This window comes from Apostichopus japonicus, chromosome 10, assembly GCF_037975245.1.
Source record: "Apostichopus japonicus isolate 1M-3 chromosome 10, ASM3797524v1, whole genome shotgun sequence".
Taxonomy (NCBI): domain Eukaryota; kingdom Metazoa; phylum Echinodermata; class Holothuroidea; order Aspidochirotida; family Stichopodidae; genus Apostichopus; species Apostichopus japonicus.
Genome location: NC_092570.1, coordinates 18,127,846 through 18,155,045, shown reverse-complemented (window position 1 = coordinate 18,155,045; position 27,200 = coordinate 18,127,846). Strand labels below are relative to the sequence as shown.

Sequence of the window (27,200 nt, the reverse complement as noted above, 5' to 3'; positions counted from 1 at the left end):
TGTAACAGGTTATTAATACTTCTAAAAAAAAAGAAGTTAATCCTAGGGATGATAAACTCACAAACTCAGATTCAACAAGTTAATAAAACTCAAGAAAATTACAACAACAAAAATTATATTAAGAGTCACCATTTTTAATAATCCAGCTTTTTAGGAATTCCCTATTCAGAGTACAGTACGACACAGTGAATGCTGCATCTGTTATACAGGTCTAGAGTATTATAGATTTCACTATGTAGAGTACAGTACGACACAGTGAATGCTGCTTCTGTCATACAGGTCTATAGTATTATAGATTTCACTATGTAGAGTACAGTACAACACAGTGAATGCTGCCTCTGTTATACAGGTCTATAGTATTATAGATTTCACTATGTAGAGTACAGTACAACACAGTGAATGCTGCTTCTGTCATACAGGTCTATAGTATTATAGATTTCACTATGTAGAGTACAGTACAACACAGTGAATGCTGCTTCTGTCATACAGGTCTATAGTATTATAGAGTTCACTATGTAGAGTACAGTACAACACAGTGAATGCTGCTTCTGTCATACAGGTCTATAGTATTATAGAGTTCACTATGTAGAGTACAGTACAACTATTTAATTAAGTTAATATTTATCATATTTTGTTGTAAGAATTTAAATTTGAAGTCACAGAAAGCTAAGAAAAGAAAGAGCATTGTTTTAATATTATTTGATTTATAGGAGACCTTTGCAATGAGGCACAGTGTTGCATCAGACGATTGTATCCTTCGGTTAGAGATGAGCTTTAGTTCTAATATTTAAGTTTAGTACTTCATGCTCAACAGGTATTGCAACATGGTATGATGAACTTGTCTCCATCCATACTTCTTTTCTTTATCGACTTGGCTGTAAACATTGTAACAAAGTAATTTCAATTGTACATAGCTCCCTCTACTTGGCATACTACCTTCTACATTTAATGAGGCCTTCTCAATCTACCAGTTATAAACACTAAATACAAGTGAGTTGCAGCGGTTGGAAACTCTTCAGATTCTACCTGCGTAGATTATACCGTATAATCGAGATTTCTTCACAGTTCTCTTTTTATACCAGCCAGGAATATAGTCAGTTTATCGACCATACCGTGACATTCATTTGGCGACAGGTTAACCATTGAATTTGATGAAACAGGAAATTGAGCCACGATCTTGTAAACAGCTTTCCAGATACAAATACATAACGGTTGGATAAAAACAGAAAAGGTGTTTTTTCAAGTTTGGAGTCCTGCTAGTTCATTCAAATCTGTCACAGGTGCAAAAGTTCCAATTGATTAAAAACTTTAACATCACCTCTCGCTGTGCATACTTGGTGATGGGGCGACTTAGTAATTTCTGAAGGGGCAACTAATCACTTTGACTTTCATGTTGTACGAGATGATATCAAATTACTCCAGACACCAATCCACTTCACTTAAGTGCTGTTTTTATGTCATCCGTATTTTGGTGATAAAACAAGTTGCAAGATCACCCTTCTACTCAGCCACAACAACAAACTCATCCATAGGCCTACTTCCACAGCTAGCAAGGTAAAACGATGTCAGAGTTAGACTAAACTGAAACCTCCTTCCAGGGCTTGAATTTAAACAACACTCTGAGTTAACCCCAATAATAACAACCAAAAAACATTTCTTCCTTACACATCTTGGTACACAAAGTATTCCTATTCCTACTGTAAAGAAGTGTTTTTTACTGAAAAAAGTTGTTTACAAGATGGAGATTCTTGATGCCAGAGTAAGCACTTAAATTGCTCTCATTTCCAAAACCTCACAAAGTTAAAGAGATTTATTCTTTTATTACAAATTCTGTTCAATGTCTTATTAGTTGATGGGAAATACGTTTACAACAATTAACTGTCACTTTGTACAATTAGTTGTAATACTACTACATTTCTTATGTGTTTCAATCATATATTAAACATGTTTCATTCCATACAACTGCGATCTCTAAAAATTCCAAATGAAGGTTACTGACCTCTTGCAAACTTTTCCAACTTTAAATGTGCCCTATTGCCTTTTTCTTTTGCTTTTGTTTTATGCTAATTTTTACCGCATAATCAATACAAGAGCTGTTTTATATTAGGCATGGTTACACTTAGGAAAGGACCAACTGGGAAGAACTTTGTGGAAAGCTGACAAACACAGACTGATATAAACCAATTGTTATAGCTACTGTACATGAGATTTTCAATGGTATCCATTACCTCTCTGGCAGAATATATTTTCACTCTTCTTTACTGTACAACTGTTTTGCTAGTACTCTTTCTGGAATTCTCACGAAACTGATACTCCAAAAGTAGAACTACTTCTCCATGGAGCAAGATGTTCAGGTGATGAATGTTACAGACCAAGAAAGAATTTGAAAATTAAAAGTGTATTTGGGGCATATTCCTAATGGCAGATTGACTATAAATTTAAGCTATTTTACCTTCAGTGAGAAGTGCAGTGAATATATCTGAAACTGACTACTAAAAGCCAGCTGCAAGGCACCCCCTAAAATGAAACAAGTTAGCTCATCCATAAAATATTTAAATTAGAACAAGCGGGTACAGCTGCAGCTTCAGGGAGTGAGATAGCTTAACAATGACCTAAAGGGGTATGTGTTTGTAAGGGCACAACAGTCTCTTTGGAAAGATCCATCTTCCAAAAACAATCAGAGATGGCCAATTAAGACCATTATCTCTACCAAGCGCAGGAAATTTCAGGGACTTTCTCCAGTCAGGTGCAATTCTGGTCAGTAATAGACATCAATTCCACGCATGATTTGAAACTTGGAAATGACAAAAGAGTTGAAGCATGATGAAGACGATACGGAATTTATTCCTGTTGTTGACAATAACATTGTCAGCAGAGCATCAGGACGGTTAAAAGTATGTTTCTCTTGACTTTCTGCTCTTGGAGGATGTAAGTGACTTTAATATCAAAGGACTTTCTGCTCTCTGAGGATGTAAGTGACTTATCAAAGGACTTACTGCCCTCGGAGGATGTAAGTGGCTTAATATCAAAGGACTTTCTGCTCTCGGAGAATGTAAGTGGATTATCAAAGGGTTATCTGCTCTCAGAGGATGTGAGTGGCTTAATATCAAAGGACTTGCTGCTCTCGGAGGATGTAAGTGACTTATCAAAGGCCTTTCTGCTCTTGGAGGATGTAAGTGACTTATCAAAGTACTTTCTGCTCTCAGAGGATGTAAGTGGCTTTTCAAAGGACTTTCTGCTCTCAGAGGATGTAAGTGGCTTATCAAAGGACTTTCTGCTCTCAGAGGATGTAAGTGACTTATCAAAGGACTTTCTGCTCTCGGAGGATGTAAGTGACTTATCAAAGGACTTTCTGCTCTCGGAGGATGTAAGTGACTTATCAAAGTACTTTCTGCTCTCAGAGGATGTAAGTGGCTTTTCAAAGGACTTTCTGCTCTCAGAGGATGTAAGTGGCTTATCAAAGGACTTTCTGCTCTCGGAGGATGTAAGTGACTTATCAAAGGACTTTCAGCTCTCGGAGGATGTAAGTGGCTTATCAAAGGACTTTCTGCTCTCGGAGGATGTAAGTGACTTATCAAAGGACTTTCAGCTCTCGGAGGATGTAAGTGGCTTTTCAAAGGACTTTCTGCTCTCGGAGGATGTAAGTGACTTATCAAAGGACTTTCTGCTCTCGGAGGATGTAAGTGACTTATCAAAGGACTTTCTGCTCTCGGAGGATGTAAGTGGCTTTTCAAAGGACTTTCTGCTCTCGGAGGATGTAAGTGGCTTAACAAAGAGCTGTTATACCACTCTACAACATATATATACCTATCAATGTGAAACTCACCTCCCAATGACCTAATGAACTTTCAAGTTCTTGACTTAATTATTCTCAATTTATATACATTTGGAAAAGATTATGTTGTTTATTAACTCAATTTAAAGTTTATGAAACATGGAAATGCAAAGTATGGATAATCTATAAGTCTGCTTACAATTTTCCAACAAACCGTTCACTATCCTTTCAACCAAATGACCGATGATAATTCCATGAAACATCAGGAAGGGAGAACACAGAGGGTTGTAACATGGGTCCAATCAACATAAAAATCATGTTTTAAATAAAAGTAGGTCATGCAATTAATGTACAATGATATCAAAGTTGCAACATGGCTGCAAACTTGATATTGAGTTACATTTTTATTTGATGAAAAGTGAAACAGTGTTGTCAAAGTAACAGTTATAAAGGGTGTAAATATCGTCTTTTCATTTGCAACCCTTTGCAGGTTTACACCAGTACCATTGTTCTCTGGTGTGAAATTGGAGGAATTAAAGTAACAATCTGTCAGGAACATTATTTATCTACCACACTTAACTGTATTAATCTCAACAGTTGTTAAATTCAAACTTTTTGAGAATTATGCAAAAAGTATATTATTATGTAGTTATGTGGAATTAACTTTTATCTATGGAATGACATGTTGGGAATGTTTGCATTCTCATGTACATAGCTATGTGAAGATTGTTTATTAAACAGTGCATCATGCCATGTATCCACCTTTCTCATATCCCTGTCTAATTTTTATTATTATTATTATTATTACAAACCAGTGCATTCTGGGCTGATATCAGCTTAAATTAGATTGTGTTAAAGCATAGATCTCTCTCAAAATCTGGCAGGCTAATCACTGAATCTGTCTCTTGAGGTGTAACACCCAGAGGCATACAGGCAAGATATCTCTTTACAGAAAAGTGAGAACGACTATTGAACAAGGTGTGAAAGTTGGTGAAGAAGTTACATACCGACTGGGACCAAACATAGATATCATCTTTTGTTTTGAGGGTCTGATCAAATACTGCATGAGAATGAGAATCATATGTCCATCTCAATCAATTTACCTTTAAAGGAGGAGGGTTGGATATTTCTCGGGGAATATGAATATTACCCAGCCGGGTGGGAAATAGTGGGAAATACCGGGCAAAGTTGACCAATTTTCAATAACATTCTGTAACTATGTTGGACTTAAGTTGGTGACAACCCACATGCAGATAGCATGTTTTCTCCTTAAAATTATGTTTAACATTATGTTCCTGGTAATATGAAGGGTGGATCCAAATAATGTAAATGTAATAGAAGTTACAGTAGCTTTCATCTCCGAAATATTGAAGGTTGTAAATTGCTGGGAATAATATATCCAGAATCTCATCGTAAAATGCTGTGCAGAATTGGTAAATCGTGATACATGTACAAAGATGCAGAGTATCGCAGTGTTTGTACACAGGAGCCAGGTATAGTATTCTATAATATGAGGCTAAATTCTGAGCCATCAAAATTGCCAATAACAGTAAATGATTACGAGACTGAGTCAGGCGCGTAGCCAGGAATTTGTCAAGGGAGGGGCGAACCTGTAGGCAAACTATCAGAGCCGTAGATTCTGCATAGAAAACTTTCTAAGCGTAGCGCCACCATGGGTTGGCGTGAAGCGTACAAGAAAATTTTGGCTGTAAATGCCTCCCAGATCGTTGGAAATGGAACTTCCCAGGCCTTGTAAGCTGCATCTTAGCATTTTCTCTTTTGAAATTACTAGCGATATCATAAAAACATACAAAACAAATATGCTCAAGGGGGGGGGTGGCTGCCCCCTTCACCCCCTCCCCCCTTGGCTACGCACCTGGACTGAGTATTGTTTAGAGCACAAACCTCTTAAAGTAAAAATTGTAAATACGAACCGACTGTGAAGCTTCGCTCCTGCTGGTCTGTAGATCCAACTTGCAGACCTGTCTGTACCACTTCTGCACACCAAAGTTATCCAGTATTAAAAGTTGTCTGTTTCTAGTTGTCTATTTTCTGTACAAACAAGAGTGAGAAATGCCTTTGTCTTGCTTTCTCTGTTAGGAAACCCAATCTGTTTTGCCCTGCAATGAGGTCGTGACATATATTTCTTAAGTCTTCAACCCTGCTTGGTCAATAGCCTCTTGACAGTCACACTAGGGAATCAAGCTTAAATTTCTTGACCGCATCATGTCTCTTTATTGCATTACAGATTTGTAAGGATACCACTAAATGAAATTATGAACCAGAATCAAATGCTTCTCAGTACTTTTTTCTAGCTTCATAGCTTCAAGGTACAAGATTCAGGTATTCAAAAGGCCATCGAAAGACAGAAATGCCTTGTACAGCGGCCTCTTGTTAAACTGTAAGATTATATCGTCATTAATACCAACGTTTCTTGTAAAACATGTCACAGCACACAGACTTAATTTACTGCTTTGTGTGTGCGCAGAAAAAGTTACTACTGATATAAACCTCACTCACTGTGCCATCAACCCTAGTATTGTACTTGATATCAGGTGCTTCATAAGTTTGACACAAGCTCAGAATTGGATAATATATGCACGTTTGCTCAAAAAGTTCTATCAATAACACCTGGGCAGGCCTGACTAGAGGTGGACATCAGAGGGATATAGCCCCCAAGGCCGAGTGTCGATAAGGGAGTGTTAGAAAGTTTGGGATAAGGAATAATATCATCTTTTTCACAATATACTTAATGAAATATGAAGACTTGAAAGAGAGCGCCTGGGGACATAATTTGCCAAGGGTTGTGCATCTGACAATGCTGGTTTAATATGTTTACAATGCTGAATTAGCTGCATGAATAAAGCTCATCTGCAAAAAGTAAAATAACAGTAAAAACATTGCTGTGTCATTAACAAGTTCAATAATGAAGTAAAATTAACATACATCTTCTGAAATGTTGCCTCAACTGTTTACGAAATAATTTCCAAGTTTTCAGGAATTTTTATAATAATATTGTTCAGATTATGCAGGATAGGCTGTTTAAATTCTGATTAATGTTGTCCAAAGTCTTGGCAACTTGTTTCAAAAGAAACGTTTGTCCAATATTTTCAACCTTAAAATTATAATTTTTACTTGAATTTTAAACAGTTTAAGTCAAACTCTGATTTCTTGGTTAATACCTGGAAATTCAAGGTTACTTCACTGTGCCATTGTTTCCTAACGTACTAATTTTCTTGTATAATGCTATCCATGACAAATATTGTATCAAATTTGTTTTCAGATTACAACTTAGACCAGTTGTTGTGAGGATGCTCTAATGAGCAAATTATAACTTGTATTGCCTTTTGTTTCCAAATCTTATCACAGTATTTTTGACATCTAATTATTAATGGAGAAAGTACAAACAACTTTATATGCATTGGCTAAACTATCAATGTTATTACTTTAATACATAATTCTGCCAAATATAGACAGGTGGTCATTCTAATTGTTTTTGGAAACTGAGCAAGCTTAATAATAATAATAATCAGCAGTTATTTTCATGACGCTTAAGCGACCACAAATGTGGGAGAAAGGGCTTATGGATTACAACTTACACGCCGGTGGCTTCCAATTCAACGTTTTAAACTCAAATTTGGAATATTTTCAATTTAGAAAGTCATTTCAGATGGGAAAACCATAGATTGCTCTTGGATGAAAAACCCACCTTACTATGACCTGGCTGGGTATCGAACTCAGAACTCAGAACCTCCCAATTGCTAAGCCTCATTGCTTCAAATGCCACCGCCTTTATCCACTCGGCCACAGCAACGGTAGCTTGATGAAATATAGACTTACGGCAAAAATAATACCAAAGCAAATCTCTTCTATAGGCACAACTGATTGACGAAGAAATCGTACATTTTAAAGTATCATTACAAATGGCAGGTTTGGTAAAAATTTTGTCTGTCTTGCACTACTATTAGAAGGTTACACACGTAACACATGAGTGAGAGACAAAGATTTATCAAGATGTTTATAATCTTCAATATTGTCGAACATGATGATGTAAAGCCAAAATAAATTAAGGGCTTACAGTATACTGCTTTTTACATCAACATCTTTATCGTCTGCTCGATGAAAAGTGACAGCGAAGATTTCATGGTTATATGAATTTTGTTTTGATGGCATTAAGGATCTTGAGGGAGAATTTTGTGATTTATGAAAATATAAAAACAAAAAGTGCAAGAAAGGGAGAGGAACTGCAGCTTTTGACCGAGGTACTCTGGCATGGCATGAGCGTAGCTCTGAGTCTGCACTATTACATAAATAAGAGATGAGAGTCATCCAACTCTTACAACTGAAGTGCTAAAATAACTTTCTGCATAAATTTGTGTCCCAATATATCAAATCAACTATGTCAGGAAATAATCTAGTGTTCAATTTTTGTGTAGCAGTTTTGAATTTATGATTTTTTTCTTTATGTAAAATCAGATCATTCTGTATAAAGAATGGCTCCATATCTTTGCACTATACTATAGGAATTTGCCCATTCTGCTATCTGATGTACAGGATAAATTATTAATGTAAAGATCAATTTGGTAAATTTCAAAATCTTAAATCTTACTTAATTCACTATATGAAAAAAAAAAAAAAAACTCCTAACGTCTTCTTTTTCATTCCTTATCTTGTTTTCATGAAAATGCCAAACCTGACTGGTTTGGATATTTACTTCACTCCTCGCTTACCTGTCTCCCCACAACCTTAGCACCCTCGTTCTACCCTGCCTAGAATGATAACCTTTTAACACTGTGCACCCTCCTTCCTTTTCATCTACCATCCAAAGTGCCAGCGTCGTGCGTTTTTTCGTCTGGATTTTCTTTATCTGTAACTGTGACCTTATCTTGTTTACATGAAATACTAAGGACACTAGCTACAGTTCTGCCATTTAAAAATCTGCTACAGTCCTATATCTTTGTATCTGTGAACAATTTGTGCATTTTTCATAGCACCTTGTTACATGATTACAAAATTCTCTGATGTCTTCATACTGATATGTTTACAACAGAAATCTAGTTATAAATATTCCAAACATACTCTACCTTAAACTACTGCTTGATGTCATTTGCATAATGCATTAAGAAATCCAGTACATAGTTACTGAGAACCCATCACACGTTAAAAATGGAGAAATCTCTCGGGAATACCAGAATGCAGATTACCGTAACACATTTTCATTAAGAGCTGCAATCACTGCCTTAAGGATGTTTCCAGCTATCATATTATCTTTGCTCTTTAAGAAAACATCTTCTCTTAAATCTATTGTTTTTGCTAATGAGGATAGAGACATTTCTGGAAGCAAATCAAGGGTAGTTTTACTGATTCATTTTTTGCCTAACCTTTTAGCTGAAAGTTTGAGGAAATATTAGGACTCATGTAAGAAATATTTTTAATAAAATGTTGGGAGTGTTAGCTCAGTGGTTAGTTAACACCGGTGCCTTCCAATCATAAGGTCCCGAGTTCGATTCACTCCAAGATTATACATGTCGTCCATCCAGTTACAGAGTTGTTGACAATTGACAATTCGTAATCATGGACGTTAAATATGAATCTAAGAGACTGACTTTGGTCAGCTTGCGGCTTTGATAAGCCAATGATGGCTTCTTCGCGGGTTCCTGCTTGCAGGAGGATCTAAATACATACATAGAACTCAAAAGGCTATTGCTATAAACGTTCAATGATCAGTAATATTTCTTTTCATATTTGTTATTTCACAGGTATGACATTAAGTTCATGCACTATCACCTTATATTATACATATCAATTCTGATGTTATTAGTAGTAATACAGTTTGGCACCAAATTGTCATTTTCATCAAACCTATAGTACCAACTAGGAATAATCTATACTCACAATGCAATGGAAATTTATGAATTAAGATGGAAATTCTAAACAGAATTTAATGTTTTTTTTTTAATTTCTTGAATTGTTCAAAAATAAAGCTTGACTCTGGGTCAAGATGGTTAATGCATTGTTGAAGGATTTGAGTATCCAAATAACATCAAAATTAATACCAATGTCAACTGAAAAAGTCACTTAACTGTCATCAGTATTGGCTTGGAAATGTAAGAATACTGTAGATTTATATAACGACACTCCAGGAAATGAGTAACTGCCCACGACGCTTCAAAAAGTGGAAAGCATCAACACTAAAATTCCCAAACAGAAAAAATGAGTCTTCAGTAAACTCTTAAAAGTGGATAGATTTGAACAAGTTCAAAGATGGTCTGCTAACTGATTCCAAAGACTTGCGGCAGAGTAAGTCAAACTTCTGAATCCGTAAGCCTTCACACAAGGTTAAGGTACACAGAGGTATGATTTGCTGGTCGAACATAATGTCAGAAAGTCAAATAAATGTTCACCAATGATTCAACTTGAACAAGCATTTTACCCTTAAGAAATTTTTCCTTACTGTGAAATTTACACCCCACAATGTTCTGGATAATCAGAACTACCACCACATGTAATTTGAATACTTCTAGCTAAAATTTGGAGCCAGTATTGATAAACTTACTTGGATACAATAATGCATATATATATATTCATTATACAGAACTACAGACAATCATAAGGATAATACTGTATGTCACAGCAGGTGAATTTACCTCACATATTTTGCCTATGTTTTAGATGTACAGTAATTGTAATTATCATTGTAAATCTTTGATGCAGATTTAATGAATCAGGGGACCTACATTATGACAGATGATATAATGAATGTATCATATAAATCATCAAAATGAAGGACAAGACTCCAATCGCACATACTGTAGTAATGTACAGACAAGCCACGATTTCACATCTAGGTACATACACCATTAATGTCAGCTTGGAAGCCTTGGGTGTTATTGACATGCTTTGGGAAATGAAGAATACAACAAATTATGAAAACTGCTTACTTTTTATCATTTCCAATTTCTTTTCTTTTTGTCATCTAAACTACTGATTGTAACATTATAATGAAAAGAGAAATAGACAAGACGGAGTTGCAGGAATATGATTTGAGGAAATGACCTAGCTTCTAACAAAATGTGACATAACTACTGTTATATTCCTAGCAGAGCAATCTAATGTTAGCTATGCAATCAGAGATATCACCTATTAAAGCATAATCAGCAATATAGGGAGAACAAAAATGTTATATGCATCCTAACCAGTCAAATTTGCTGTTATTTGCTTACTTTACATAGAGAGTACTAAATTTAAGTATTATTAATTTTAAATTTATGTTACTATATTAAACATATGAAAATAGCAAACCAAAATTGTTTTCCAATATTTTCACATATATTATTTTTAATGAAACATGAAATGTCAGGTTTAATGAACTGCATCTTTATAATATTATTAGTTTCATAGAATTTTCCAAAATCATCTCAAAAAGTTACCACTCATTAATGATGTAATTTGCTATGGTAATTAGTAGTGTAAATAAGGTGCCTAGATGTATCTGCTAGGTGAAATCTATGATATATAATGTTGACTTATTGCTTAAAATATACAGTAAGTGTGTCTCACCAAATACTAAAACTCTGATCAAATGCATTCATACTAATTAATTTCATGTGTAGCTTGGAGACAGACTTACTTCTTACTGTTATTAATACTTCTTACTATTAAAGCATACTTACCTGTACCTGTATTCATAGGTGCCCATATGGATTTGAACTCGTACTTGACAAAAATCTATCATAGAGTTTAGTGCAAGAGGCTTTTATTTATGCTTAGAGGCTAGAACCCATACTCATACCAAATGGGGGGGGGGGCTCTTCTTGTACTGATACTCATGCTGTTTTACTACAATCAACTCTGTTAACAATGTATTAGGCCACTTGATTTATTCATTACCTGGAGGTATAATGTTGCAAATACAGAACTGTTGCAACTTTCTGAGTAAATTTCTTGAAATTTCTTTCAGATAGAGATTGCAATGTTCAATGCAATTTGCCTTTTTGCATATAATTAATATGAAGAAAATTTGTTTGGTTACCATAAATAATATTTCTGCCCAGACACTCTTTCATAGCACTTATTAATTATACATTGATGCAGAATATGCAAAGTGGAAATTTGAAAAGTTTCAATGTTTAACTTTGTTATTTGAGACAAAACATACTTCACAAAAGACAAGTTCATATCATAAACCACAATGTAGTGTGAATTTAATATCAAAACAGACAGAAGAACTTATCACAATCAGCTAATACTGAGCACATTAAATGCATATATACATGTGTGGACTTTGGACTAAGTTATCATAAATAAACAGAGTAGCATATGCATTCAAATACATACTAATTAATGTGGTGATCTTATTATATTACAAAGCAGTTTATTATGTGGCAATCAATGCTACATGAATTCCAACACCTAAGAATGGATAATTATAATAGTCTTGTACTTCAATAACAGCGCTTTGGCAGGTCAAGGCAAAGAGCTTACTAGAGTTTTCAGATGTTTAGTTTAGTTTAGTTTAGTAGAAAAAAGGATCAGGAGGGACACTTAAGTCCCCATCAAGGACCCTATAAAGAGAGGGAAAAAAACTGAAGACACAAACACTCAGACCCGATTACAATGCTTAAAGTGCTTGTCCAAAGCATTCTTAAACCCATTGACACTACTTGCAAGTACAACTTTCTCAGGCAAACTATTCCACTCATTCACAACCCTATTAGAAAAAAAGTTATGCCGAATATTAATCCTACTATGCGACTTTTGAAGTTTAAGACAATGACCTCTAGTACAACTACTGTTTGCAAACATGAAAAAGTCGGTAAAGGATAAATTGTCGAAACCATACACAATCTTGAAAACCTGGATCAAGTCCCCACGTAACCTCCTAAGCTCCAGTGTGGTGAGATTCAACAGTTGTAACCGCCTATAATAAGGAACCCTCTTTAACGAACTAATCATCCTAGTAGCCCTCCTCTGGACCCTTTCAAGTACTTCCTTATCCTTAGCAAAATAAGGGTTCCAAGCCTGCACAGCATACTCCAGATGAGGCCTAACCAACTGCTTATAAAGCCTAACTACGATGTCCTCTTTCAGAAAACTGAAGTTCCTCTTGATCATACCTAAAACCCTATTACCTCTTTTAGCAGCTTCAAGACAATGTTTGGAAGGTTGCAGAGACGAATCAATGTAGATACCTAGGTCTCTTTCAACAGAGACCTCCTGTAACTCCACACCATTTAGATTGTAGGTAAACTTTTGGTTACTACTACCAATGTGCATTACCTTACATTTATCAATATTAAAAAGCATTTGCCACCCCTGAGACCAGGAAAAAATCTTATCTAAATCCGCTTGAAATTTCTCAGAATCGCTTTTGGAAGAGACCTCAGAATACAATTTGGTGTCATCAGCAAACTTCTTAGCTGTACACAAAATATCTCCGTCGATGTCATTTATATAGGCAACAAACAACAGGGGACCTAATACAGACCCTTGTGGAACCCCACTAGTAACGTTCTGCCAAGAAGAAGCACAGCCATTAATTACCACCCTCTGTTCCCTATTACCAAGCCAATTCCCGATCCAAGACAGTAAATTCCCTATGACACCCATGCTCTTCAGCCTAAGTAAAAGACGCTGGTGGGGAACTTTATCAAAGGCCTTCTGGAAATCCAGGAACACAACATCTACAGACCTCTGCCTATTTAGTGAGCTTGTTACATCTTCCATAAACTCAAGGATATTAGTGAGACAAGACCTTTTTTGACAAAAGCCATGCTGAGACTCTCTGATCAAAGACTGACTGCTGAAGTGACAGACCAAAGACTTTTTAACAATAGACTCCATGACCTTACAAACTACACTAGTGAGACTAACGGGCCTATAATTACAGGGCTTAGTCTTATCACCCTTCTTGAAAATTGGGGTAATATTAGCACATCTCCAGTCCCTGGGAACATAACCTTCATCCATAAATTTACTAAAAATCAACGAGAGTGGAACGCAGAAATAGTGTGCAAAAGTCTTCAACAAATACGGATGGATTGCATCCGGTCCAGAAGCTTTAGAAACATTTAGACGAAGCAGCTCCTTTAAGACAACGTCATCCGAAAATAAGACCGTATCCAGTTTAGGCCTATCACTGCCCCCCTGAAAATCTGGAATACTACTCGTATCTTCCCTTGTGAAAACCGACACAAAATAGTCGTTCAAAAGATCTGCAAGATCCTGACTATCAGTAACTATCTTATCAGCCTGTGGTGCCCTAATGGAAACAATTGCATCTTTAACTTTCTGCTTAGACCTGACATAAGAAAAGAAGGCCTTTGGGTTATCCTTAATTTTTAGGGCGATGCTTTTTTCGAAATTCAATTTTGCATCAGAGACTAAGCATTCTACTTTCAGCTGATGAATTTTAAACTTGGCCAAAAGAGATTCAGATTTAGTCCTCCTAAACAACTTCCACATTCTACGTTTTTGCCTAATTGCACATCTAACTTTCTTATTCATCCAGTGAGGCATACTGCTTTTACGACGACGATTCTTCCACGGAACATGATTTTCCATAATGACCTTTAATTTATCAGCAAAACAAATCCAAGACTGAGAAGCACTCATATCACTAAACAAATTAATCCAATCTGTACCCTTTAGTAAAGTTTCAATTGCCTCTGTATCTGATCTCGAAAAATCAGGTACTTTTTCCTTGCTAATAGAACTTACGACCTTACAAACAACATCAAAAGCTAGTATATCATGATCACTAGTTCCTAGTTTTCCTAGACCGGTCAAATCAACAACATTGCTTGGATTAGAACTCAAAACAAGATCCAGGATGTTATCCCCCCTAGTAGGGAAAGTAACATGTTGATGTAAAAAGCAATCTTGCACAACATCTAGAAAATTACTACCTTTCCTACTACTAGAACCATCTATCCAATTAATGTCAGGAAAATTAAAGTCGCCCATTATAACAACATCACCTTTAGCAGCCTTTCTAATTGAATCAAACAGCACGACATCATTATCATCGCTGCTGTTAGGAGAGCGGTAAACAACACCTACAGTGATAACGTCCCTGGACCTCTTGGAGTTGTTTGTGGACAACTCGCACCAGACAGAATTAACAAAAGACCCTTGCAACTGAGATTTCTCAACACTTACAATGTCATCCCTAACATACAGTAAAACTCCCCCACCAACCCCATTATGAGTATCCCTTCTGTCCTGACGATACACAACATACCCCGGGTGAGAAACCTCAGCACTATCAATGTCCTCCCTTAACCAAGACTCGGTGATACCAAACACATCCGGTTTCAGATCCTCGAGAAGCACAGTAAATTCAGCAAAATTTTTACGAATACTTCTAGCATTGGTAAAGACAATCTTCAGCCTATCCCTGAAACTAAGTACCTTAGCATGCCTCCTAAAGTTAGAACTATGACTATCACTTATTTTGCTCTCAAAACGCCTATAATCGCCTCCACTAGGAACATAATCCTTATCCAAACTAATTCCTGACTTCATCGCCCCCCAATTTAGTTTAAACATAGCTGTTCAACAGAGTAATTCACCATCCTACCAAACAACGAGGCCCCAGTATTAGCTAAGTGCAAACCATCCCTGGCGAACAGATCCCTTCTACCCTGGAAAGATGACCACATGTCAACAAATGTGAAGCCGAAGTCGGCACACAAACTATACAATAAACCATTCAAAGTTACAATCTTTTCTGACAGAACCTTGTTGTCAAATCTTGGCAACAAACTACATATGACAACTTTAGCCCGAGTTGATGCTAGTCGACACATCAATTCGTGGTACCTAGACTGAATAATGTTTTGCGACTCCTTCTGCACATTGTTGGTGCCTACCTGGACTACAACCACCTCCTCATCTGACACGATTTTGTTTACCCTTTTACTGACATCCTGGATTTTAGCACCTGGCAAACATACCCTGACCCTTTTAGCTTTATCCGCCCTGCAGAACTCTCGGTCTACATACCGTACTAATGAATCCCCACACAATACCATTCTTCCTTTCGACTTCTCCTGTCCCCACTTACCGCTGTTTACAACCACACTACCATCTCCTATCACATCACAATCACCACGCACTTCGTCCACTACTAGCCACTCACTATTTCCCTCCTGGGAGACTTCATTCCCATCATCAACATCACGCAACTCCTCCACAGGTAACACGTCAAAACCATTACAAGTTGGAACAACCTCGCAACAATCCCTTTCAGCAACTGCACTACTCACAGCCCTACTATTCCCGACTTCCGTCCATACACAACTACAGCTTTTCAATAGCTCCTCTAATTCCTTAAGTTTCACACACTTATCGCAAACAAACACAATAGCTTCACTAGACGCTGATTTAAAATCACATTCCAAGCCAGAAATCTCAAACTCAATCCACATATTACACGCATCACAGCAGACTAAACGATCAGGCACAGCCATAACGAAAATACTAAGTCAAAGAAAAAAAAAAACAGCGTACACAGAAAATCGAACACACAACGGGCAGCTTAGGCTAACAGAGACTGTACACTGAACGATAGGATACACTGACGCTACAGACCTAAAACCACGGACAGAACTGAAACAAGACAAAAACAGCTCACATTGAACACAAAAACATGCAGAATGAAAGTTACAGACAATAAATAACGAATACACTAAGGCACAGAAAACCCACGAACACAGAAAATCGATACTCACGATTAGCAGCTTAGGCTTAACAGAGACAATATACTGAACGATAGGATACACTGACGTTACAGACCTAAAACAACGGACAGCACTGAAACAAGACAAAAACAGCTCACATTGAACACAAAAACATGCAGAATGAAAGTTACAGACAATAAATAACGAATACACTAAGGCACAGAAAAACCCGCGAACGCGGAAAAACGATACTCACGATTAGCAGCTTAGGCTCAACATAGACTATACACTGTACGATAGGATACACTGACGCTACAGACCTTAAACCACGGACAGCACCGACACAAGACAAAAAACAGCACAGATTGAACAAAAAATATGCAGAATGACAGGAACAGACAAAAATAACTCCAAATAAACAACAAAACGAAACACAAGGTGTTTGATAAAAAAAAAACGATCCCAAAAATCCCAAAAATGAACGAAATGCAAGAGCACCGAAAAAGTACGTGTATACGCTTCAACGACCAAAGAGGCAATGTCTAGATGGAAATAACACAGCACGATTAAGCTACATAAAGGTTTTTTCCTCATCCTTTTAACATCAAGGGCAACTTTTTTCCTTCTGTTTCCTGAAAGTCATGTGATCAGAGGCAAGTAGTGCTGAAGAGTATTAAGTCGTCACAAGGATGATGAGCAAAATGAATGAATGTCTAGAATAATGGATGTAGTGAATTTAGAGAAAGATCTGTTCACCGTAGTTCTGAATGAGGCAAATTGTGCAGTATGTAGTATTTTCCACGTTGTATTAAATGGTATGACAGTTCACTTATCTATGTAAATGGAGCCGAACACAAACAAAATAGTGACAGAAATCCATTTTGCTTGGAAAGTCACTTTATAAACTTGCTGCAAAAGTTATAAATTCTTCTAAAGTGATGTAAAGTATAAACAATAAGGAGAGAAAAAAGCAATTTCATCTTTGACTGTGTTGGGGGAAAGAGTACTCCAGTTTTCTTTCTGTGGTGCAAGGTAAACATATTTGTGCTAATGCTTACAGCCTTGATTTGAACTCATACTTCAGGCAATAATAATTTATCTAGTATTACAAAATAAAGTATGCAAATTGGGTAATTGACTACACAAGGGCAGTGTGCAGAATTAACTGCCTCCAAAATCAACACTAAAGTATATATTGCCTTGTTCTTATACATCTACCGAGGGGAATTTTACGTGTACTAATAATGCAGTACTGATACAAGTATAACACAGATGAGACAAACTGTACTTTTAGTGTTGTAACAGAAGGTTGCAACTAATGGTAATTGTGATAGGATCTACATGTAAAACAGAAAATATTTTTTAAGAAAAAGTCACCCAGGAAAGAACCTGGGCACGAAAACCAAACTACCGAATGACTGATCCGCTCTCAACCCCAGTCCCCTCGCATCGGGACTGTGACTGTGTGATCATCGTGAGGTGTGTATCACCATTCCCCTCGAGAGGGAACAGATACTACACATGATCTTAGCCAAAAGGCCGAGAAACAGAAACAGAAAATATATACAGGTGATCAACTGTAGCTGACTGTATGTTATTTAGCACAGAGCCTGGCTATTCAGGCAAACTTGACAGTACATTTGTAAGTCCTTTGTTCATATTTGCTCTTTACAACACATACCAAAGCAGACTGCACAATAATTGGAGCCAAATAAAGAGAGGATTTATCTAAATGTCAAATAAGTGAACGACCACATAGTTTACCTTAGTAACCACTTTACACACCTGTGAGAAGAAAACTTCCTAATTGTAGTAGTAGTGATGACTAGAAGTCAATATTTGGATGGTTTTAAGACTCTGAGATTTACTCTGAGTTTCTACAACAAACTCATCATGGATGTTGCATGCTAAATCATTCCTTAAGTACCACAAACTGTAAAGAGAACAACCAATTATTGATTGAAACAAAAGCCAACCAAAACAAGGATAACTGAACATTGGGCCAAGTTTCACATCAGGCAAGTTTTCCACAATTTCATTTGTTTTAAGACAGGAACGCCGACACTAGTTTGTGATTTGTGGGAAAAGAGGGATGGTGCAGGGAGGGGAGGGGAGGGGGGGAGCAGCACTCATTCTAATATTCACTAGTGCTGAAACTGTCACCTGTGAGGCTACCACAGCCAAGTGAAACCACTGTAACAAATATTAATGGGCACCTAGCACCTCCCTGACACTGACCCTCCTCCCCCTCCCTGACCCTCCCCCTTCCCTCCAGCACCCCTCCTCAATCCCCGATGGCAGTAGTCCAGCAGAACTAGTCCGGTAATTTGAAAACAATGGCAATTGGTAAAATCAAAAGAAGCTGTTAGTTAGGACATTTCCAAAAACACGGCCATGGTCAATTTAACCAAGAAGCTAAATTAGGGATTTAACTGTGCCTTTCGTCATGATGAAGAACAATAGTTGGCTTTGTTTACCTTTGAAGTATGTTGGAAGTGCAGCTGTGCTTACTCCTAACCATTCCACACTTCACATCACAATATATGATAAAATATAGTCATTGAATTACCGCATTATGTACACAGTATGTTATTATTAACTCCCGTCCTATGCTATACTTGGCAAAACTAGTTACTTGTGAGATTCAACAGAGGCAACAAATTTGTAGCAAAGAAATACATTCACTGTGTCCTTTTAGTGAAGACTGTGGCTTCTTCCCCAGTTGAAGCATTCAACCAAAGAGTTTCTACTTTAAAATATGCCTAGTCTAACCATGGAGGTCTGTTTTACCTCCATGGTCTAACCTATATCCTGATAAAAATTGATACCAGGAGTTTCACTTTTACATCAATCACCTACTAATAAGGGTTCATTTTCCCAAGACAAGGACATGACCTTGAAGTTAGCACCCTTTGTTGGAAATTATAGCACAGAGGTGAAACCTTGGTAATGAGCTGTTAAATCTAATGTCATTGAAGAAGACTTGATTTTAATGAGATCCTCTATGAAACTGAAACCAATTAGGTGCAATGGCAATTTGAGTAATCTGTAATTCAACCCAGGAGTGGCCACTGGGTTTCATAGCCCAGGCTCTGTTTATTCAGATTTGAACCTGAGGAAAAATTGGGATATTAATTGCAAATCACCCTTAGAGTTGCATTTTGCTTTGGGTTGTCATGTATTTGTCATTGAATATATATATATACCTTGTACCCCTCCATCAGTCTAAGAGATCTAGGTACCGGGTTTGAGGGGAAGATAAATTGTAAATTCAGCAAAAACATAATGACAGCATATCAATTTGTTTGTAATTAAGGCCTCACACCTTCTCTTTCATCAAATAAATATGTAAATGTTTCATTATTTGATGGAAATGAAATAATCAATGAAATTAATTTTCTAGAATCTGGTGGTACTAACACAACTGTTAAGGAAACACCAGGTCCTTCTATTAAAATTTAATCTGCTACTTTAGTCGACCATAAGTGTACCATGAAAGATAAAACTAGCCAACGATTTGTAAGCTAAAACAACAAATACAATATGTATAAAAGTTTAGGACAAACTTTTCTCTACAGAATGAAATGTTTGATACTGTGGAATAGCATAAAATGCAGGACTCTCACTTTAGTTGGTTTTTTTCAGAACAAAACAATAAACAATATGTCATTATTCCCAACTGGTTTATAATAACAAAGTAGGTTAAATAAGATGTAAATAATGTTATACTGAAAATTTATGCAAGAATAATTAGTGCATCCATCCACCTGAATATCCCTCAATTAAGAGCTGCCAAACAGGAATTTCTCCTGCTGTATTGCCTTAATTCCACCAAGCTGTTTTCAAACAGATTAATTACAAACAAGAAGCAGGAAGTCAATCTCAAGAAAGACAAGTGAAAATCAGGAATTTCTCCACAACTTTCATAACCGATGATATCATCTGTAATATCAGCAGGTGATTTCCAGCTAGCTGCATGGGGCCCTCCTTGTTCAGTTTTAGACCTGAGTCACTCTGCAACTACATAATTCACTAAATTACACTGAAAAACCTATAAACTATTTATGGCATGCATTTGTCAGAGCTACAGTACCAGGTAAGGCACAGCTTGTTGTGCAACTTGTGTAAAAATATCAGAGGGTGACTAAAACCCCATTCTTGCTTTACCTTTGACCTTGGCACTAATAATGTAATTGTGGTTTATATACCGTAGTGCCATTTACAGTTTAAGGGTATAGTAAAAGGTAATTTATAAAAAATTTATAAATATTTACTCTTGGAATAAACAGATAATACAGGCACTATCATAATTCAGAACTAGTTTTAGGCTTACATAAACTGGCCATGAATTTACTACGGGGTTAATTTACTACACATAATGCATGGATTCAATGGAGTTGGAATAAAATAATCAAATTTAAATATTCCAATTCTCTTTGTATGTGTGATTCATAATACTTAAACATTCATATAGGTGTCTGTGCCATGATTATTTGCTCAGTAACAGTCATATGGTCAAGTTGTGTGTGTCTTGATTTGTTAATGCAATCGAAAAACACTATAGATTAGATCAAAATGTCCATCAAAAACATGATAGGTTTTTGGAGTTTTTTCAGTAGGATTGGGAAATTTGGTGCAGTTTCCTAAAAACAGGCAATTACTAGAAACAACTAAATTTTCTTGGTAAATGTCATCACCATGGAACAAGAAATATGGAGCAGTCACCAAGTCTTTATTGAAGGTCAGACGGAGGCTAAAAACAGCTTACACTTCAGAACTGATCTTTGAATTCACCAGTTGCATTAAACATGTGAACATCCACCTACAGTACTACAACATATGCAGACACCTAAATCCATGCAATTGACACTGCTACATGAATGTCAAGATCGTATGGCTGTAATTAACAGGAGCCCTACTTACAGTAGAATGATGATATTCTGTTTCAAAGAACGCAGCACAGTTACATTATTACCTGTGATATATTTCCACTACTTGTTGTGAATAATGACAGCAATACAGAGTAATGTGAAAATGCTGCTACATTAATAAATTATAAACATGTACAGTACTGTAGATAAACAGGCACAGGTGGCATTTAAAGCACAACTCAAGATTATGTGCCATATTTTGTAGCTGGAAGAGATATGAAAACATTTCAATATCAAAATGTCAGAAGTTTCGGTACAGTTACGCCAACTATGAACACATGTCAAGTACTGTATATGAAGTTTGATTTCTTATAAACATGCTGTGATGAGATTCAAGATACAGTAAAATTACTTATTTCATCTAGAACTCAGTGCCATTGTGAAGTAAGCCACTACTACTGATCAATAAGTCTATTAAACGTTAGAATATTATGACTGAAAACAGGATTGAGATAGTGGTGGAGGAGGGGTGATGCCAAGGCTCAGTGGAGTTGAATTTGACCATGCTAGTGTGCAAACTATAAATTGCCGTGAGAACAGTGCCCTAAAACCCCTGGTATTTGGGGTACTGAATATTTAATGTTTATTGATATAAATACTACTTACTACTTGATTGGGCATGTTCTCATATGCCACATGCAATCATGATATATCTCTTTTGGTTGTAATGAAGTCACATAATAGGACAATAAATGGTGCATTACTGTATGAAAATTCTAGCCATTCTCAGCAAACCAAAGTTGAGATAGTAAATCCCACTTTACATCAATGGAAACACAATGAGCCCCAGAAAAGTATTACCAGATACTGCAGTACACCTTTACAAGTAAGAATGAAACTGTTTAATATTATTTCAAGCATAACAGCATATATACAATAACAGTACACCTAGCTTTTTTTTAAGTGAGGAATTATTATGTTGAATATCTTTATATTCTTGACAACTGCATGGAACATAGTATTGACAGGGTTATAGACAGTGGCGGAGCTAGGGGTATTGGTCAGGAGGGGCGAGAATGGTCTGTAGGGGCGCTTTGGACACTATCTAAGCGGAGCATCAACACAGGTTGGCGCTTAGCGTACAGAAATTTTTTGAGTAAAGATACTCCCTAGATCTCCGGAAATGACCCTTTCCGGGCCTGGCTGATTTGCAGATAAACGAAGAATAAATAGTTGTCATCGCCAAATTACACCAACAAAATGTGACAAATGTCAATAGGTAGATGAGAGCACAATAAAAAAGTCAATAATCGCGAATTAGTAAAAGTGGTAAAGAGCTGAAAATGGCGCCAGCAGTCCATTTGAGTCCGTCAGGGGGGGCATCCACCCCCCCCCTGACTGTATGGACGCTCCGCCACTGGTTAAAGATGAACTAAAATCATTTACAGATGATGCAATGGTGGTGAGCAGTTTGTCCTCATTCTACTAAAAGCTGAGTACTGTAGTATCCGTGACATAGATGAACAGTCACTACAGGTCAGTGGATATTGACGGTTGTTGATTAAAACTTACTGGTGCTTGATATCTATATAGCTTGCTTGCTTACATGTCTCCTCACAACTTTATCACGCTTACTCTGCCATGTGTAGACTGTAGTAAACCCCCCCTCTTCTTTATTTCGCAATCCGTACTTATGCAAAAGACACTCCCAGTCCCATAATACTGGCAACATCCGGTTAGAGACATGGAAGGATCTCAGTACAACTTAAGTGTAAATGCATCTAGATCAACATTTTATTATACCCTGGAGAGATAACAAGGGCAGATAAAGGCCTTGATCACACTTAAGAACGCACCCGTACTTCAAGTCTGCAAGAAACGATTAATACCCTTAGTGTGAACGCTCGCGTACTCGTACTTCAAGTCAGCCTGTGGTCTAAAGAATGATGCTCCTTTCGTGGTTTCTTCAATCCTCCTTGCGTTCTTAATAAATGTAATGTGAACGGTCAGAGACTTAATGGTGACTCAAGATTTCTGTTGCAATTAGGCGGGTACTTCTGAACCTGCAGTACGTACGTGTGTTTGTTTGTACACGAATCAGAACGTTGCCTTTCTTATCCAAGCACTACCAAACGACGCTAAACATGAATCAATATCATTTTATTTCAAAATGGATGATTTTAGGTTCGGTTGCTACGGCAGTTAGTAAAAGGCTACAACCATTACGTCTGCACTGGCCTATAATGAAGTTACATTATCCTATGCATATAGACCTTACTAGGTCTTTAGACCCAACATTAATTGCCTGCGATGTTGAATTAGCTTCAAATACGACATCAGCCGTAAAACACTGACTGAGCAAGATCGTTCGCTCATCCATTTGAAGGGTATGGAAAATATCAAATCTGGGTTAACGTGCAGTGGTAATGGTACAGAGTGGTTAGAATACAGTATAAATGTGCGATGATTGAACGTTGCAGCCAAGTGGTGTACGCAGTGCTACGTACTAGTACAGCACATATGGCAATGGCAAAGCACAGGGAAAATGTAAACAGCTGATATGACCTTTTCACGCCTGCGCAGTATATTAATCTTGCAAGCGGACTTAATACGAAACTCACTCGTTCTTAAATGTGAACACATCTTGTTCTTAAAAAGATGATCCTCCTCGCGAACTATAACAATAATCGCCCTTGCGTTCTTAAAATGCATAGCTGGAGGCAAAACAAAATTTCTTCTCATTTTTTGGCTCATACTGAAGTATTTTAGTACACAAACAATACTGTGGTTCCAGTTTAGTCAAAAGAGACAGTAATTTAGAGAAATTTGATGTAAAAGTTAGCAGATTCTCACTGACCAGAAACGTGAAGCGTAAAAGCTCATTAACGTACAGGTCACCGTGTGACGTCATTCTGCGGAGTGTACCGCGAACGCGAAACAATAACAATGGACTTTCCACATATTTCTCCTAAGAAAGTGAACCATTCATTAACTTTACCCTTCCAATGAACACACAACTACAAGAGAAAGAAATGGTTGTAAGAATTGTTCACACATTTGTTAACTCATTTTGGGTAGCATTTCTTTCAATAAAAAGTAAATTATGGTTAAAAAAACTACCTAAACCTCTGGTCATAGTTCGTAAGATTTGCTGCTATTATAGGCCAGTATACATATTGTGTGATACAGTATGGAGGTCTTGCCGCAATTGAAATTCCTCCCTTGTGAAATATGTCAACATCTCCGGAATTTCTTCATTTGTTGCTGCAATTAATCGTGTTTGCAGTTAGTTTCCAGTCAGTGGATGCAATATTAATCGAATCCAGGAAATATAAAGCTTTAGGTATGTCTCAGTCTCGCTGCCATAAAGTAAGGCTTTCAGAAAGTCACAACTCCACAAAAGCAGATACACAAGTGATAAGGGAACACCACGGTAAAACTGAGCACCTAATAGATTCCATATTCCATATACGATTTTCAAAAATATAAAATACAAAAACTTTTACCGTCTCAGTACCAAATATACATGCCTACAATTCATATCGTCAGTACGTGTTAGCATCTCTAAGTTAGCTCCCTGCCTAGTGTCGTGTCATTGGTTCTGCTAAAGAGAACTATAAGTCACACAGGGCCTATTTTACAGTGCACTTTTTTGTAATATAATCTTTTTTTCCTGCACCTATGGGGAGAATCACAGCTGAAGATAAACAATTGAATATGCACATTAGAATAACGGGCAATTGCGGCTATTAAATGAGTTTAGGCATTTATATCAAAATTAGGAAGACTTTACCTTTATAGGGCCTCTGCGTAGACAATACTGCCTATGATATGTGTTTGTGTCCAAGTGCACTGAACAAATATTCACCTGCAGAGGGGGGAAACCCCGGGAGCAAGAAAGTCTTTGCGGGTGCTACTTACAAAAGTCTGCGATGTTTATGTCGGTTTGATGACTGGGAAATGAAAGGAAACTTAAATTTCGGATTTGAGAAGTGTTTCTGCAACCTCCTACCACGCAATTCGTTGGCATTTTGATTTGAACAGTATGATAGGGTGTCGTATCATCGTAGTGTTAGTGCTGAGGTGAATAGCTTGATCCAAATATTTCCTCAACTGACTTGGCACATACGTCATAGGTGACCTGCAGTCACGTGAGCGCTAAGGAATTTCTGTGAAAAGAGCAAATTCCTTGTCCAAAAGTGCTACGTTTGATCAAGTTTTACCGAGTCCCAAAAGAAAATAATACCATTTCCCATTTACATCAATGGAAAGGTACAAGTGTAAATTTTCAATGTAAACATTGGTTTGAACGGATATGATGTTGAAATACCACCAGCTATGCCTTTTAAATATGAACAAGGCCAAAAAACTAGTGTAAAAGCACCCCAAATCTCACCTTGTTTTGCACTTACCTCAAAGGTATATATACAGTAGTTACATGTAACATTAGCTTCTCTCTCAGTATATTCCTAATATATCATTCCATGGTCTCTAACTGCCCACAATTAACTACACATCAGGGTCGAGGAAACTATCCACGATTTTTATTTCCATTCTTTTTAAAGTTCCAACAGAACTCATATAAGAAAAGAATGTAAACATCAACAAGACCACAGCCATAGAATAAACATCATTTCCTCCATTATAGCAGTTTGCTCTGATTCAATATTGTCTTCTAATTCTTTATTATTTGAAGAAAACCCAAAGAAATGAGGTTAGCCAGTTATTTGCAGAGCAGATCTATTCCACTTGAGTGACCAAGCCTTTTAAGTGGTAATAAACTGAGAAACAAGTGAGCAGAGGAGACTAATCAATGGAGTGAATTGAGATTTGTTGACATTGGAAAAGTTAACAAAATGTAAGCATTTTGTGAATAAACTAGATTCAAAAGAAACCCGTTGTTTTGGCCATTACGAGATTTCCTACTGTACTCTAAACAGATTGCGGCTTGAAGGTTGAAGTAGGATATTTACACACGCAAACCTATCATCACAAGCTTAGTGTCTGTAATCAGAGTCTGGAATAATGAGATACTTCTACCACTGTATTCAATAGGACATAGTCATCGCATAAAGGTTTCTCTACGGAAATGAAGACAAATCGATATGTATTTGCATCTTTTTCAGTTTTACTTGATGTTGTGCAAACAGCTCTAAGAAAAAAAAGGATGACTTTTAGAAGCAAATTAGATCTCCAATTATATGTATATTTATAGCTCATTTGCATATTCAAAATATAATCAAAGAGGTACCTATTGTGACATTGTGCTTTGTACAATGTTTATGTTGAATACTGTACAAATGACAAACATATCATACAAGTGTTGAATATTCATTGCCCACTTTGCTTATTATGTAAGTTATGCAATGTGGGCTTAATTGCTCAGATCATGCAAATTTATGGCTACAAAATTTAGAAAAAGGTTGTATCGCAAAAGTAGAGTTATTGGTTTGTTTTACGTGCTTTCCAGTTGGTCAATTGCATAATGTTCCAGTTGATGTTATACTGTTGAAAGTGTCATTAAAGGAATAATAAAAGTAAAGAAAAAAAGAGAAATCATGTCAAAATTATGTGAATATTGCATTGTTTACCATTGTGTCTGTCTGTCTATGTGAAAACATGGTTATGAATACAATAAAAATAGCGACTTTAAACTGTCACAGAAATGATAAACATTTCATAGAATTTATTGTCTTCTTTACGTCTATCAGGTTTTTCTCAGAACAGCATTTTACAAGCTCCACAGTCCTTCCTTCTCATTTCCACAATCAAGAATGTCAAAATGTAAGAAGGAAATAACTTTTAACTTCACAATATACTTTTTGCTTAGTCTTGTAATTCTCCAGATTGGAGTGTCTGATCAATGTGCTA

The 27,200-nt window shown here is 36.7% G+C and overlaps 1 protein-coding gene and 1 pseudogene across 2 annotated transcripts in view; both read right to left on the bottom strand.

The window, feature by feature from the left end:
* Positions 1 to 27,200, bottom strand: part of LOC139974737 (uncharacterized) — a 117,367-nt gene that overhangs the window by 72,853 nt on the left and 17,314 nt on the right. Inside the window, exon 1 of one of the 2 annotated variants that reach the window (XM_071982118.1) lies at positions 5,710 to 5,827. The exons of the other annotated variant lie outside the window; for it this stretch is intronic. The gene's annotated coding sequence lies outside the window, so the exon portion shown is untranslated. Of the gene's footprint in view, positions 1 to 5,709; positions 5,828 to 27,200 lie in introns of those variants that run through there. 2 annotated transcript variants of the gene reach the window in all.
* LOC139975481 (U2 spliceosomal RNA) lies at positions 17,789 to 18,009 on the bottom strand (annotated as a pseudogene).